This window comes from Pinus tabuliformis, chromosome 3_1, assembly GCF_031772625.1.
Source record: "Pinus tabuliformis cultivar Carrire ecotype Pingquan chromosome 3_1, CPIR1, whole genome shotgun sequence".
Lineage (NCBI taxonomy): Eukaryota > Viridiplantae > Streptophyta > Pinopsida > Pinales > Pinaceae > Pinus > Pinus tabuliformis.
Genome location: NC_142301.1, coordinates 383,144,766 through 383,161,622, shown reverse-complemented (window position 1 = coordinate 383,161,622; position 16,857 = coordinate 383,144,766).

Below are 16,857 nucleotides of genomic sequence, written 5' to 3'. Positions count from 1 at the left end.
TCTGTGGGCAGGTTGCAACATGCACCTGGCTGTGTTGGCCATGAACCTGTTGTGAGAACTTGCACGGCCAAAGTAGGCTCTTCGCTGACTTCATTGGAGCCAGCCAGCAATGCATTGAAGCCTTGCATAGTGTCCCTGGAAGTCTTCATATCTGTAAACATACCTTCCAACTTCGAAGTGAACTCATAACCACATTTTGTCTTCAATTTCACAATTAGACTCCTCTCAGCATCATCTGAAACAATTTTCCCTTGTCAAGTATTACTTCTACATCCTCTTCGCTGACTCCTTTTAGACCCTTCCGAAGTTTATCATTAACAAACAAAGAAATATATTCTGGTGACATTGTATTCAAATTAATAAAGAATTCAAATGATGAATTCAAAGCATTTTGGAAAGTTTTATCATTGCTAAATGCCATGCTAATAATTTTGTCATACTTATCAAGAAGGTGTTGCACAAAGTCAACTGAATCTTTCAGCGTCTCTGGAGTTCCATGAGTACTTGTTCATTTTTCACTTTGTTGCACAGGTACTTGTAAAAAAAAATGTCAAAGCACACAGAGAATGCAGCATGCACGGATTGAAGCAGTTGATAATTGGTGGTCTTTTTGGGATAACAAGAGACACCTTTAGAAGCTGAATTACCTTTTAGATGGTGGTTTACAGTGGAAGAGATTGTTACTAAAACCAATTCTTATCCCAAAGCTTGCAAATATTCAGTTCCATATGATGATGACAGTAGACTGGATGATGAACCTTAGGCTTCTCTGCTCTGGAAGACTCTGCTGCACTTTCCTGTAGAAGACTCCACCCGTTTCCTGTAGAATGTGATTCTGCCTTCGAGTGAGCCCGATACACTAGAGAAATTCGAACCAGGCCGCAAAGCTCCATGGAGGTTGATAGGTTAATCGATTTTGGGAGCAGAGGATGCATACTTCAGCTAAGAATGTCACAAATGCAAATTAATCAGCGGATGGTGAGAGTCAGCCGAGCATTTTTTTAATTACGGCATGATTTGTGGTGAGGGAGTGAAGTGGCCAAGTGTACGTGGCCACATGCAACTAGAAGTTTTGTTCTTGAACTCTGCGTTTTCCCCCTGTAATCACTACCGTGAATTGAACTGAAGTTTAAACAACCAACACTCCTTGTTGCTTTAATTTTCACGTAAGTCAGCTATCCATGCGTACTACGTGACTTCTAGCTGAGTGCTAGAGAAGGAAATTGACTTAACCTTGCTATATTCGTGGCTTAATCCCACCATTCCATCAATTCATGCAGTTTTCAAATTAAATTTATGCAATAGAAGAATGAGTTTGTCACATACCTCGAAGTTGAATGGCTGCCGTGAGCTGATGTGGCCTGTCATTGCTGCATGCATTGGTTTTTCTGATTGCATGTGGCTTGGCTGCTAGTAGTTGATTTTTTTTCCTTGTGAAGGTGTCCTCTGGCCGGATCTGAGCTGCATGCGATTGTTTCCACGTTCAGATCTACACCTTCAAGCTGCTGCTGCTGCATGGTCACAAAACCAGAACTTGTTTTCGCCATTTCTCCCAAACGGCAAAGCGAATCGATCTGAAACTTGTTGAGCATGTTTATATCATCATTATACATCTCCCATAGCAAAATCGTGATCAGTGGATGCACGGATTTCGAGAAAAATGGAAAATGGTTGAAGCTTTCAGAGATCAATTTCTCAGAAACCGTGCATCGGAATCGGCTGAAACTGCTTGGGTTGGTTACCATCACTCATATGCATATCCCCATGAAACAGATTTTGAAATGGATGCACGGATATGGAGAAAATGCAAAAATGGATGATGGTGATGGAGGCTGATTCCTTGGAAACCGTGCACCGGAATTGGCTAAAACTGCTCAAGCATGTTGCCATCACCCTTGTACAATTCCACATAAAACGGTTTGTCAAATGGATGCATGGTATTCAAGTTATGTCAAAAACAAATTTTGTTCTATGTGTTTTTGCTTCAAGGCACTTTGCATGTGTTTGCATGGAAGGGAAAACTGAGCTTGGGCTGTGATGCAGGTATGGAGATGATGGAGGAGGAGTTGGAAGATTGCATGAGGGCTTCTGAACCCTTGAGGAAGCTACAATGCTCGCCAAACCACTTTTTGAAATCCATGTCTAGTTTCCCACAATTTCTACAGGAAGTTCCTGTAGAAGCACAATGAGAAGCACAAGGAGGTGGAAAAAATGATGGATAAAGGCAAGGGATGGACACACAAGTGCTTGTAGGCCTAATCAACAGATTCCCACCATTAGATTCACTTTTGAAATTGGATTTGGCTCGTCCAAAGGTTCTACAGGATGTTTCCTGTAGAAATACAAAGCTTCCTGTAGAAGGCACAAGAAATATTCCTTTAACCTTGATTTGAGTGCTCCTCCTGTCATGAAACATCCTTCTTGCAACCTGCAATTAGCCAATGGAAATTAGTTTTATTTTTCTTTTTCTTTTTCTCTTTTTTTTGAAAAACAACTAGGGCGCCTCATGGAGGTTTTCACCCTAATTGTCTGCCTTGGGCGCCTCCAAGGGAGGTTTTCACCCAAAGATCTTATTCCCTTTTATTTTCTTTTTTTTTCAACCCATTGACTGCCTCATGGAGGTTTTCAATCAATGAGCTAATCTAAGGCGCCTCCGAGGAGGTTTTCACCTTAGATTTCTATTTTCCTCTTTTTTCATTTTTTTTTCCTTTTTTTTTTTTTTTTTTTTACCCTACCCTACTTGAAAAAAAAAATCATTTTCAAGTATAAGAATACTTCCAATGGAGCCATGTGCACATCGATATTAGAGACAAGATGATGTAAAGGCTCGGAATGCATGCTTTGACAACTATCCAACTTTCAGAGACAAAATGATCTGACTTTGAAAGTACAAAACATAACTGAGGAGGAGAGTACTGCTGCAACTTAGTGACTGTCTGGAACCATGTCTCAATATAGCTTTGATATCCTTGGTCCTTTTGCTGAGCTAGATCATTCGTCATGTCACCTTCTATCATGACTTTCTCATCTTCCTCCTTTTGCTGATCTTTCTCTTGAGTACATGGAGGATTTGATGATAACCATGAGGGAACTCTCTCGATCTCTGATTCTGATCTCTACTCTTCATCAAGTGCAGCCCATGGTTCTTTGATCTCCTCTTTGGAATATTCTTTTGCTTTTGGTCCTTCAATGTTGTCAATATAATCTCTGCTTTGCAACACTCTTCCTGAGCTTTGGTGAAGATCATTGGGCTCAAGAGGAGTTGTTTGGATATGTTGTGCCTCAGATTTGCAATGGGGTTGAGCTGCTCCATTGTGTGGTTTTGGAAATGGTACGGGTAGTTGAGTGGAGGTGTGAAATTGAGATGGAGATGGATGGCATTGTGGTTGGGTAGGCATTTGGGGTTGCCTTGGTGGAGGAGGAGGCGATGGTTGTGGATGAGCAGGTGGTGGAGGACAATGAGCGGGATGAGAGTTGTACTGGGGCTTCCACTCCTGATAAGGTGCATTCCACTGAGGCTGTGGCTGAGCATAAGAGTGAAATGAATGAGCAACTGGTTGGGCATAATATGGATCTGTGAAGGAACAAGGAGAATATGACCAAGGAGGAGGTGTAAACCAGGAAGGATGAGCAGGGGGACCCCAAGAAGGCATGAAAGTGGCTTGATAGTGGTCATAATAGGTCTCGGATGTCCCTTGCAGTTCTTGCTGGTAAGATCTAGGTTCATGTGGCCTCCTTTGGTTCATATAATAGAGTGATTCAGTGGCTCCTTTGGCTCTCTGATATGCAGCTTTGATTCTGGGTAAGGAAGGGCACTGATCTGTAGGATGGTATTCTTCACAGATGAAACACACTTCTAGGGAGTGCATTGGACATTCGTTCCTAGGATGCTTTCTAGTGCACCTAGGACAAAAAATGACCAAAGCCCTCTTGGCTTCCTCTTGCTTCTGTTGGATCCGCAAGGTATCCAGTTGCATGGCAAGAAACTGCCTCATATCACTCTTGAAATCTTTGATCTGATTTTCAAATTCATCTTTGGACAAGATGTTGCTCCCAACATTTCTACTTGTAGCCATTTGCTCCAGAGGAATGTTTTCTTCTTCTTCTCCCCTAGAGGTTCTTTAAATATGCCTTGATGTCCACCCAGGGGTTTTTTAATCACAACCATCGAAGAAGAGAGAACGTTGGCTGTGTGAAGTAGTGGGGGTGTTGTCCAATCATTTTTCTAACTTATCTCTACTCCTACAAGGCATGAAACGAAATCTTTTTAGTTGATTTTTTTCTTTTTTCTACTCTACATGCAAAACTGAAATAGATTGAACTGCAACTAACTATCTTGCTAACATGAAAATGCGGAATTGAAATGAAAGCAGGAAAGGACTAATCTATTTGCTCAAATGAAATTGCAGGAATGAAATGCTAGGCTACGCTTGCGGAATTGAAATGCTAATCTACGCTTGCAGAAATGAAATTGCGGAATTGAAATGCTAATCTATGAAAGCGGGAAATGCTAATCTACTTTTGCATAAATGAAATTGCATAATGGAAATGAAATAAACTACTTAGAAGAAGATTGTAGTGGAAAATAGAAGAAAAGCGACAATCACCAATACTCTGACGCTTCCCCGGCAATGGCGCCAAAAAGATGGTGGGCTCCAGTATTGTAGCAATAATGCTACAACTCCTGGAGCTTCCTATCTCTAATTTTATCAACCCGGTAGTTCATACAAACTTGGAAGCGACGGTGCTGTATGCACAAGTACTAGCTCTTGTCGCAGCTGTCACTTGGTCAGTTGGCACAAGTCCGCTAGGGCTCAAGACAACTTCTATATGTTCTTAGAAGAAGCTTTCTAAATGATGGACGAAGGCTATTTCAAAGGAAATTAATCTACTTTGCAAAAATGAACTGAAAGCCAACCAAAACATGAAACCCTAGTAAACCCTAATCTGACTAGTCTAATCTCTATGATGTAATGGTGGGAGTGCAAGTGTCTAAGAATGATGCCATTACTGCTAGTGATATGAAATGCATGAGCTTAAACTACTTCCATTGAAAAGAACATTGTTTTTGTATTTTTGCGTAAGTGGTTGGAGTGATTATGGTTTTGTTTCTTATTAGGGTTTGGCTATGCAGAGGTGGTGCGAAGGGAGAGAAAGCTTTGGAAAGGTCAAGAGGGCTAGGAGAGGTCCCAGAGGATCCCTAGCATCAGTCCATAGAAGTCCACAACGTTCAGGTTCTCGGCAACCAAGTTTGCAGGCTTCTACAGGATGTCTGCAGGGGATCCTACAGGAAACTAAGGAATTCTATAGGAAGTCTGCTAACTTCTACAAGATGTGCTGTAAGTGGAAGTTTTGGGTGATGGTGAAGTGATGGAGCGGTATGGGTGGATAGGTAAGGTGGAGATGGAGCTTGTGATGGCTCAGGGGCAGAGAAATAAGATGGAGAAAGAGTGCACAGAGTTGGTTGGTGGATGGAAGGATGGGAGCAACGAAAGGTCAAGAAAATGGAGCTACGTGGGCAATGGAAGAGTTGGAAGGTAAACGAGCTGAACAGAGGTCGAGCAAGTGGCTTCAGGCATGGTTGAGAAGAAGAAGAACACGATAAAGTGATGCTATGCAGTGTAAAAGAAACAAATCCTTTATATCTTGCACAAAACCGAGAATTCCATCAACCTATTCTAACTGTATTATTAACCCAATGAACAGCAATGTAAAGTGTGGAGAAAAATCGTGCATGGTGTTGGAACAAAGCAGTAGTGCTCAAGATCAGAATGCATAAATGGATCTACAATTGAAATGACTGTGTGGCAGCTTGCATGAAAGCATAAGACTGCGTTTTTTTGGTGGTTGGTACAACCCACACCCCCAATCTCTAAACAGAGATGGCAGCGAGTGCACTATCAACCTTTTTTGGAGCTCTAATGAATTGCAATCCTCCTACTCTAATGTAAGCAACTAAAAGCACTTGAACTGTAAACTAATCCTACTCAATCACATAAAAGAAATCAAATCAGCAGACTGTAAATTCTAAATGCATGTCAAAACAAAGGAAATAAAGTGCTGCAAGGAAACAAGTAACAATACAAGGAAGAGGAGGTCTATTGCTCTCAAGTTGGGCCCTAACCTGAGAGCTATAGCTCCCTTAAAAACTCAAAATTGAATCCAAAGCTGCCTGCCTTTATTAAATAATCATCAGTCTAACATCATGCCAAAACTGGCTTACAAAGAGAAAAAACCCAAATTGACTAACTAGCTAACCAAATTGACTAACCACTAGCTACAAAAATGACTACCAACTAGCTAACCAAAATGAGGCCCTAAGCCTTCTTATTTACACAATTTGAGGACCCAACAATCCTCCTAAAATTTAGGGACTTGGCTGCCCAAGACTTGTAGTTAACAGCAGTCCTACTTGACTTGCTTGGCTGCCCTTGTGCTCATTGATTTGGTGGCCTTTGAACTCCGAGCTGATGGTGGAGAATTCGAGGTAAGGGCCCATATATGAGGGGGACACCTTCCTACAAATCCTCTAGCTTGTTCTCCCACGAATTTGGCTGCCAAGTGCTCATTAAGACCTTCAATTTTGTCTCCAAGTGGACCAAAAAGGCTACACAAAGCACCCATTAGACTTGTTGGCATAATGACTAACCAAATTCACTCTATTAACATAAAAATAATCAAAAACATGCAATAAACTAATGAGAATGGTGGATTAAGTCAAATTAGGAGGTTGAATGAGCCCAAATAATTGTCCATTTTTGGGGCTCATCAAAAAGCATAAGACATGGCCCATTGAAAAGTAGCTCCAACATTTTTAAGGCCAAAACTCATCTTCTTGTATGAAAAAGTGACCCAAGGACAAATAAAGGTTGTCTTGTGCTGATCCTCTCGGCAGATAGTAATTTGATTATAACTAGAGAATCCTTCCATGAACAAAAAAATTTCATTACTTGCACATTCATCAACAATTTGATCAATAAAAGGCGTGGGGTAATTGTCTTTTGGACAAGCTTTATTTAAATCCCTAAAGTCGATACATGAATCATTCCTTGCTTCTTATCTACTGGGACTGGGTTGGAAACCCACTTAGTTAGAGGAACGGGGTATATGAAACCTGCCTTAAGCAGTTTTTCAACTTCAACTTTAATAGCTACCACTTTCCGAGGATTAACCAGTCGAAGTTTTTGACGAATAGGTTTCTCATTTTCGTATGTCTTGATCTCATGCTAGACTATAGATGGATCAGTTCCAGGCATTTCCTCATAAGACCAAGAGAACAAATCTCGAAATTCTTTGAAGAGATCGGTGTAGATTTGAATTTCTTCAGGGGAACAGTTAGCTCCGATGAAGAAATTTTCTATTACGTTAGGATTCCTAGAGATGTCAATAGGTACAATTCGTGAGATAATCAACATGTTACCTTTGGCAGAAAATTGTGCTGGAGCAAAAGGGTTCGAAACTTTATAAACATCACTAGTAGAAAGATTGGACAAACTAGATTCAACTTCATGCAATGGAGGGAGAAAATATGAACGATGATGTAGATCGTCCCATGGTCGATCCAAACCCATCATTGCTTCCAAAATTGCTTCTTCATATGGTAAGACTGTATCCAAGCAATCTAGAGTTGAAGTAGAGTCGAGGGTCCAAGCCGAAGCCACATCACCATCTAACTCCTCTAGTGAAAAAGGAGTGGGACGGTTGTCTGCAGAGTTAATGATAGATTGATAAGCAAGTTTTGCTGTAGACATGGGAAATGCCATTCCACCTACCTACTCTCCATCTAATGTGGTGGTAGATGAAGGTAAGGGCCAAGGGTCCGAAAAATAACGAGTTTGAAAGAACTCTTTCCGAGAAGGTCCCCTAGAGGATGAAATTACATTAATTCTAGCTGTAGGAGTAGGGAGGTCAAATATACCCATTAACGAAGAGTACATACCAACTCCTAAATTCTTAATAAGTTGATGGGGATTGTCCACCAATGGAACGGTAGAATTTGAAGTTGCATGAGAGTCACCTGGAGAATAATCTAACTGATCAACTCTAACAATCCCCCCTCATGAGGAAAACAGAGGATGCAAAATAATGATGAAACTATGGCATCCATCTCGTAAATCCAATTCCTTCCTAAGAAGAGGTTATAATATAGGTTCACATCGATGATTTCTACCTCAATATTCACTACCTTTCCCCCAACACAGATAGGAAAGGCTGAGATAATCCCATGCGGCCTATGAGAATGTCCATCAAAAGCCGTCAAAATATTCAGTGAAGGAACAGCTGAAGGTGATCCAATGGCATTCCAACATGACATAGACATCACGCATGTGGAAGCTCCCTCATGTATAACAGTTTGAAAATTATTGGTCTTTCGGTATGTGGACTTTATCTGGAAAGCCAGATGGTGAGGAAGTCTCTTTTTGACATTCAACATATCAAAAGTGAGCACTAAAGAATTTTTTGGGTCCACTGCACCAATTTTTGAAAGAAAAGAACTTCCCTGAGCAAGGAATGACTGGAGTACCTCCAATGCTGACATAGCATAAGGACTTTGAGATAGATCTTCTACAATCAAGTAGTTCTGGGTTGCCCTAGAATTACGGTTAATAGTCGAGCGCTTTGCGGAACCTTTCGGTATTCGAGGTATAAACTCAATAGAGGGCCGCTCAATATGAAGTGGTTTTGTGGCTTCGGGAACAGATTTAGACTTAGATGTTTCTGATTCACTATAATCGCATGCTTGCATAGCGACATCGATACGAGAGCTCATCATATAAACATTTGAGGAATTTTCCCCTTCCTGGTTGCCCCCGGCGGAGGTACCAACACTATAATTCGTGCCAGCAAGTAATTGCTGCCCTTAGGGAAAAGGGCTAATCAGAATAGCTTGGGAGCTAGAGAGCCCTTGCTGTACTAATAAGCGTTGAGCATCTTGCATCTTAGGGAAGAGGTGATTCAGATGATCTCCATTGCGTAACTTACATGGAAATTTTACCTTTTTCTTGGACTCTTTCCTACCCTCTCCAGCATCACTGCCAGGTTTGTTTGAATTTCCTTTTCCGTCCTCGTTCTTCTTCTTACCTCATCCCTTCCTCTTCCCATCGGATTGTTGATTTCCTTTGCGGTTAGTGGTCTGGATGGTGTTTATAGAGGTAGGTTGGGAAGGTGTAGGTATAGACAGTGTTGCCTGGGTAGAAGAAGCATTTTGTAGAGACAACTGTTGTAACTGATTCAATAGGTTCACCATGTTAACATTAATCGATTTGACTATACCATTAGTATAGGGACCTGGCTTTGGTTTGGCTAAATCGACCTTAGATCTAGGAGCATCAGGTAGAATTTTCTGAAGAACCCTAGATTGAGAATATATCAGTTCCAATTGCTAGGCTCTGAAAATGGCTTGCTCTTCCACATAAACACCGGAGAGTGACACATCCTTTGAGATCTCAGGTTGTAATGATTTGAGAAACCATTCGAGAAGGAACTCTGGCAAGATTTTAGGTTTGATAATACTTTTCCTCCTCCTCCATTCCTGGATGTGATCCGAAATGTGAGTTGTGGTGTCTTGCTGAAAGTTAGCCAGAAGTTCAGTTCTAGCTTCATATCAGATAGGAAACTGAAAATGGTTCAAAAATACATTAGCCAAATCACAAAAAGAAGTATAGGTACCCCTAGCAACTCTATATACCATTTGGACACATTTTTGGTTAGGGTGCGCTAAAATAACCTCAACTTGATTGAATCATCTATTAGGGAGTTGGATGATCACCATAAGTGAAATGTGCTTGTGTGGTCTTTGAGATCTTTGTTGGAAATAATACTGAGAGGGGGGGTGAATCAGTATTATCAAATTATTTTCAATATATCTTCCTTATTTATACTTTGAATAATTCTTCAAATATTGATCATTACTTTGTATGTCAGTATCATAAAATAATGAGCAGGAACAAGAAAAGCAAATAGTCACACAAAAGAACACCAGATATAAGGTGGAAACCCAATGTGGGTGAAAAACACCTGCCGCAATATGTCTCTATCTTCTTTCAATTAGAAACTCCTTTTACAATGATTTTGTACTGGTGCAGTCCTTTACCAGTACGCGGGCTACAACCTGCAGAGAGCTACAACTCTCTCTCTCGTTTTCAAGTCTCTCCTGGAGGGGAGCTACAACCCCCTACTTCTTTTCTTTCAAGGACCACTTTTCATTAATTTTCAGCCTGGATCCAAGAACATCAAATAAACATCAAGAACATGTGAATCAACCAATCTCCTTATACAAACAATCCAATGAGCCACCCAAACTTCTCAGAATGCTGTAAACAGAAAAACAACACCAGTAACCTAAACCCAAAACACAACAGCAAATAGAAAACAGGCAGCCAACAAATATTTCAAAATAGGTCCACAACTTCACCAATATACACCTATGGATACCCGCACTTCACCTTCAGCTGCGCTGCGTATACCCGCACTGCGCCTTCTTCTGTACTGCGTACCCCACATTGTGCCTTCAGCTGAGCTGCGTATACCCGCACTGTGACTTCCTCTAATTAGGGCCAAATTAACAGTCCTCCAAGGTACCACAAACAGTCAGATCCACAGATCACTATTCTAGCCTTATGATTTTGACCCATCAATAGAACTTATCCTTCTCCTTATGCTCAGGTTCCTTCTTCATTCAGATCTAGATCTGCACCATAACCCAATCACCGTATTCCAGATCTAGCACTTTATCAGATATTCAATAATTCAGAAGATGCTTTGCCAAATGATCTCCTTCCTCTTTTATACCCTTAGTCCTTTCTCAATACCACGGTCCAAAACCATAGGATCAAAAAACTGTTGGACTAATACCATGAACCAACCATGAAAGTGCGTGAGATCAACACTTTTGGATGCAATACCACGGACCAAAACCATAGGATCAAAAACTATCGGACTAATACCATGAACCAACCATGAAAGTGCGTGAGATCAACACTTTTGGATGCAATACCACGGACCAAAACCATAGGATCAAAAACTGTCGGACTAATACCATGAACCAACCATGAAAGTGCGTGAACTTTTCTCTTGCATGAAGGGAACTTTTCTCTGCATGAAAGTGCGTAAACTTTTCTCTACATGAAATAAAATTTTCTCTGCATAAAAGTGCGTGAACTTTTCTCTACATGAAATAAACGCTTCTCTACATAAAAGTGCGTGAACTTTTCTCTACATGAAATAAACTTTTCTCTGCATAAAAGTGCGTGAACTTTTCTCTACATGGAATAAACTTTTCTCTGCATAAAAGTGCGTGAACTTTTCTCTACATGGAATAAAATTTTCTCTGCATAAAAGTGCATGAACTTTTATGTACATGGAATAAACGTTTCTCTGCATAAAAGTGCGTGAACTTTTCTCTACATGAAGGAAAATTTGTTGCACTATAATTTATCAAATAAATTTGCTGCACTATAATTTATCATTTGTGTGATTTGCCATCAAGGACAACACTTGTCTCATAATGCCAACAATCTCCCCCTTTCGACTTGATGGCAACAATACCAAATCACTCTCCCCCTTTGACATCAAGGGCAAAGGGCGAACCAAGATATTCTCTTTCCTAGAAAGGCATTCCGTTGTTCATACTCCCCCTGAGTACCTGTTGAAATCTCTGAATGAGCTCCCCCTTTGTATATGCCAAGGTGTACCAATTTGTTCATGCTACATGCTGAAAGCTCTGCTCTTTCTGAATTGTGCTGTTCATGCTCCCCCTGACTGTAGGAAAGATCTGCAAAAGATGTTCTTCAAGAAGAACCAAGACTTATACATCATGAAAAACCTTCCTATCACCAAAAGACTCAATACATACATCCATCACCAAACCAAGTGGGGATACATCAGAAATATGACAACCAAATACATTACATATTCATCCCAGGCATAGTGGGTAAACCAAACTTACAACAATATTCAGACCAGCATCCATGATCTCCTTCTGTACTTCCTCCATAATGCGAACAATGCGTGATATGCTCCCCCTGAACCTGTGCCATTCGATCTTCGACCAATCCGCAACCAACTCATGTACGCATATACTTCAGATGAAACTTGCGTACAACCAACAATTAGAAGAGATTCAACAACAAGATGATGCATCAAAAACCCCCAGCTTTTGCCTGAGGTATTCAAAGGTCTCCCTAGGCAATGGTTTGGTGAGTATATCAACAACCTGTTCCTTAGAAGGAACATACTCCAACTTGACCTTTTGTTCAAGCACTTGTTCCCGGGGAAAGTGATACTTGATTGGTATGTGCTTGGTTTTTGAATGCATGACTGGGTTCTTTGAAATGCTGATTGCACTTGTATTATCACATAAGATGGAGATAGGTGGTGTACAAGTGATTTGAAAATCCTGCAAGGTCTGCATCATCCAAAGGAGTTGAGTGCAGCAAGATGCAACAACAACATATTCTGCTTCAGCTGTAGACAAGGCAATCGAACTCTGTTTCTTGCTGAACCAAGATACTAATCTGGAACCCATAAAGAATGCACCACCACTTGTGCTCTTCCTGTCATCCACACTTCTGGCCCAATCTGCATCAGTATAAGCATGAAGTGTGAGATCTGTATCTCTAGGATACCATAAGCCATAATTTTGAGTCCCTTGAAGATATTTGAGGATTCTCTTTACTGCCTGAAGATGAGTTTCCTTTGGATTTGCCTGAAATCTTCCCACTATTCCTACTTCATGCATGATGTCTGGTCGGGTACCTATCAAATAAAGTAGACTTCCAATCATAGATCTGTAGGTTGGTTGATGTACTTCTGCTGATTCATCATTTACACTGAGGCTACATCCTGTGACCATGGATGTACATACTGGTTTTGCATCTTCCATGCCATATTTCTTCAAAATCTGCTTGAGATACTTGGTTTGAGACAAGAAGATCCCTCCTTCCTTTTGTTGGATTTGCAGGCCAAGAAAATATGTCAATTCTCCAAGCAAGGACATTTCGAATTCTTTCTGCATCACCAAGGCAAAGCTTTGACTCATAGATTCTTCATTGCTGCCAAAGATAATGTCATCTACATACACAACAAGTATTAGCAATTTATCATTTTCAATTTTTATATAAAGATTGCTATCTGTTGATCCTTTTGAAAAACCTTGTTGATGAAGATATTTGTCCAAACCATAGTACCAAGCCCTTGGAGCTTGTTTAAGACCATAGAGAGCCTTTTTCAGTCTGCATACAAGATTTGGATCATTTCAAAGAATGAAACCATCTGGCTGCTCAATGTATACTTCTTCTCCTAAGTCTCCATTCAGAAAGGTTGATTTCAGGTCCATTTGAAATACTTTGAACTTTTGAAAGCTTGAGAGAGCAAGGAACATTCGGATGGCCTCAAGTCTTGCAACAGGAGCAAAAGTTTCCTCAAAATCTATTCCTTCTTGCTGCGCATACCCTTTACAAACAAGTCTTGCCTTGTTTCTAATTACTTCCCCATTTTCATTCAACTTATTTTTGAAGACCCATTTTGTCCCTATAACATTCTTATCCTTTGGTCTAGGAACCAACTCCCAAGTGTTGTTCTTTTCGATCTGCTCAAGTTCTTCATCCATTGCTTTGACCCAACATTCATCTTTGCATGCCTCTTTTACATTTTGTGGTTCAGTGGAGGAGAGTAATGCCAAATAGCTTGAAGCTTCTGCAATTGTTCTTCTTTTTTGTACACCTGCTTCTTTCTGCCCCAAAATCTAAGATTCTGGATGATTCTTCTGAACGTACCGAGATGGAGTCTTCTCTTCTATCCTTATCTGTTCCTCTGGTGCTTCTTGAGGTTCTTCTTCTTCATCATTCTGTCTTTGAGGTTAGTATTCATCTTCTTCGATATTTTCATGATTTACTTGCCTTGGAATGTATCCGTTTTCATCAACCACTACATCAATGTTGTCAACAATTCTTCCACGTCTTTTATTGTAGCACTTATATGCTTTGCTGTGTGGAGAATAACCAAGAAGAATGCCTTCATCTGCTCTAGGTTCAAGTTTGCCAAGTTGCTCATCAGTATTCTTAATATAGAATTTGCTCCCAAAGATTTTGAAGTGCTTTACCGAAGGAGTCTCACCATACCAGAGCTCATGAGGAGTTTGAGTGTTGTTCACTCGGACATTTGTTTTGTTCAGAATAACAACCGCAGCATATGCGGCTTCACCCCAGAAATTTGCGGGAGTTCCAAAGTCATCCAGCATAGCACAAGCCATTTGTTGGACTATTCTGTTCATCCTTTCCACCACTCCATTTTGCTGAGGAGTTCTAGCTGTAGAGAATTCTCTTCTTATCCCATGTTCTTCACAGAAATCGAAAAATTCATTTGAGGTAAACTCCCCACCTCTGTCAGACATGAGGCACTTAATTTTGTAACCTGATTCATTTTCAACCAAGGCTTTAAAGGATTTGAATTTCTTGAATGCTTCGTCTTTGTGCTTCATAAGTCCTAACCAAACAAACCTGGAGAAACCGTCAATGAATAATATCAAGTATTCTTCTCCTCGAGGTGTCCTTTTCCTAAATGGACCACATACATCTGTATGGTCTAGCTCAAGAGGCATGCTAGCTGGTCCTTCCTTCTCTGGAAAGTTAGTTCTGGTTTGCTTTCCAAACTGACATGATTTGCATATGGTGTTTTCTGGAATTTTGATATCTGGAAGACCCCGAACTGCTTGATATTTGCATGCTTTCCTTATTTGTGAAAAGCTTAGATGTCCCAACCTCCGGTACCATAACCAGTGTTCATCATCCTTTCTCAAATGGCATTGTTGTTTTCCTTCTTCAAATATGTATAGATTATTTGGAGTTTTCTACCTTTGATCATTGTTTCACCTGTATCAAGATCACGAACACGACATCCGTTTGATCTAAATATCACCTCGGTTCCTTGATCACACATCTGGCTGATACTTAGAAGATTATGCTTCAATCCATCAACATAAAAAACATTTCCATCTTTGACCTTTTCTTTTAACTGAGCAGTGCCTTTTCCTTTTATAGTTGTAGGAGTATCATTTCCAAAAGAAACTTTCTTTCCCTTTTCTAAAGCAGAATATGATTCAAGTTTTTCTTTATCACCTGTCATATGTTTCGAACATCCACTGTCAATTTACCATAGATTTTCTTGTCCTTCTGCATAAAATGCTATCCCACATCTTTCTGTTTGTGCTTCCTTTATTCTCCATGTTCTGGTGCTTGAGGCTTGTTCCTTTGTCTGCTGAAACCTGCTCCTGCATTCAGAATCTTCATGACCAAATTTATTGCAAATAGAACATTCAACTTCATTTTCAAGAGCCGAAAAGTTGTTATAGGTCCTTTTTGTAATCCCGATCATACTTCTTTGTTTTTGAGCTTCTCTAGTCATGATTGTTTTATATGCAACACATTGAGCTGCTTTGTGACCAAAGTTATGGCAGGAGAAACATTTCCCATTGAAGAAACTTCTGCGATTATCAAATCTACCAGCCAAATGATTGTAATTTCTATTGTCATCCATTCTTGAAGCAAATTGAGAAGATTTTACCTGTGGCTGGTTGTAGCTTTTGTTCATCCTTAAGACAGAATGCCCTTGGTTTACCTGATAGTCTTTGTTCATTCTTGATGTAATTCGTCCCTGCTTTACCTGGTGATCTCCATTGTGCTTTTGCTCATTCCTTCTTGCTGCATCAAGATAACTCTTGGAGGTGGATGCTTGAGATGTTTCTCCATTATACCCCAGACCTGTCTTGTTTAGCGGAGAACGCTGTACATTGATGATCTCATCTAGAGTTTCAGATCCTTTGACAAACTTAAGATTAATAGCCTTTGTTTTCTCAATTTCTTTTCTAAGGCCAACAATTTCACCTTCTAACTTTTCAAGATAGTTTGCTTTTTCATCAATTTGAAATTGTAGAGTATCAATGACCATATTATTTTCTTCTATACATGTCTTAAGTCTAGAAATCTCTTCATAAAAGCTATCCACATCTATAGCATCCATGTAATCATCATCTTCAAATTCCATTAAAAGTTTATAGTTATTACCTCGTTCATCTTCATCACTATTTGATAGACCATCACTGTCTTCATGAGTGTAGTAGCTTTTCTTATTTGCATTTTGTTTCTTGTTCCATCTAGCAAGTTCCTTTCCTTTGTCAATCTTATCCTTATGAGGACATTTGGCAGCATAATGACCTACTCTTCCACAAGAAAAAAATTTAAAAGGTAGCTTACCTCTGAACCTTCCAGTACCCGTTGAAGATTTCTGACAAAATTTGATTCTTCTTCTTCTTCTGGCACGTGACTTGATTCATAGTAGTCTCCTTTGCCTGAAGCCTTAAAAGCAGCTTCTCTCCTATCTGATGGACCTCCTTTTCTCATTTCAGAAGCAGTTAGGATTTCGTGTAGCTGAGACATAGTAAGAGTTTGTAGATTTTCCTTTTCTTCTATTGCAGACACTTTAGATTCAAACTTGGGGGACAATGATCTTAGGACTTTTTCAACTAAAACAGCCTCTTTATTTTCTTCACCCAAGTTTTTCATACAATTAACAATCTCATCTACCCGAAGGAAATAGTTATCCACACTTTCATCATTATACATTCTGAGATTCTCATACTGAATCTTGAGGGTTTGAAGTTTTGCACGTTTTACCTGTTCATCTCCTTCGTAGCTCAAAACAATCTTGTCCCATATTTCTTTTGCGGATTTATATTACATAACCTTCACGAATTCAGATTGAGATAGACATCCTAGAAGAGTATTAACCGCCTTTGCATTTGTTTCATATTTCTTCTTCTCAGCCGAATCTGTAGGAGTAGCTGATGGAAAAGTATACCCT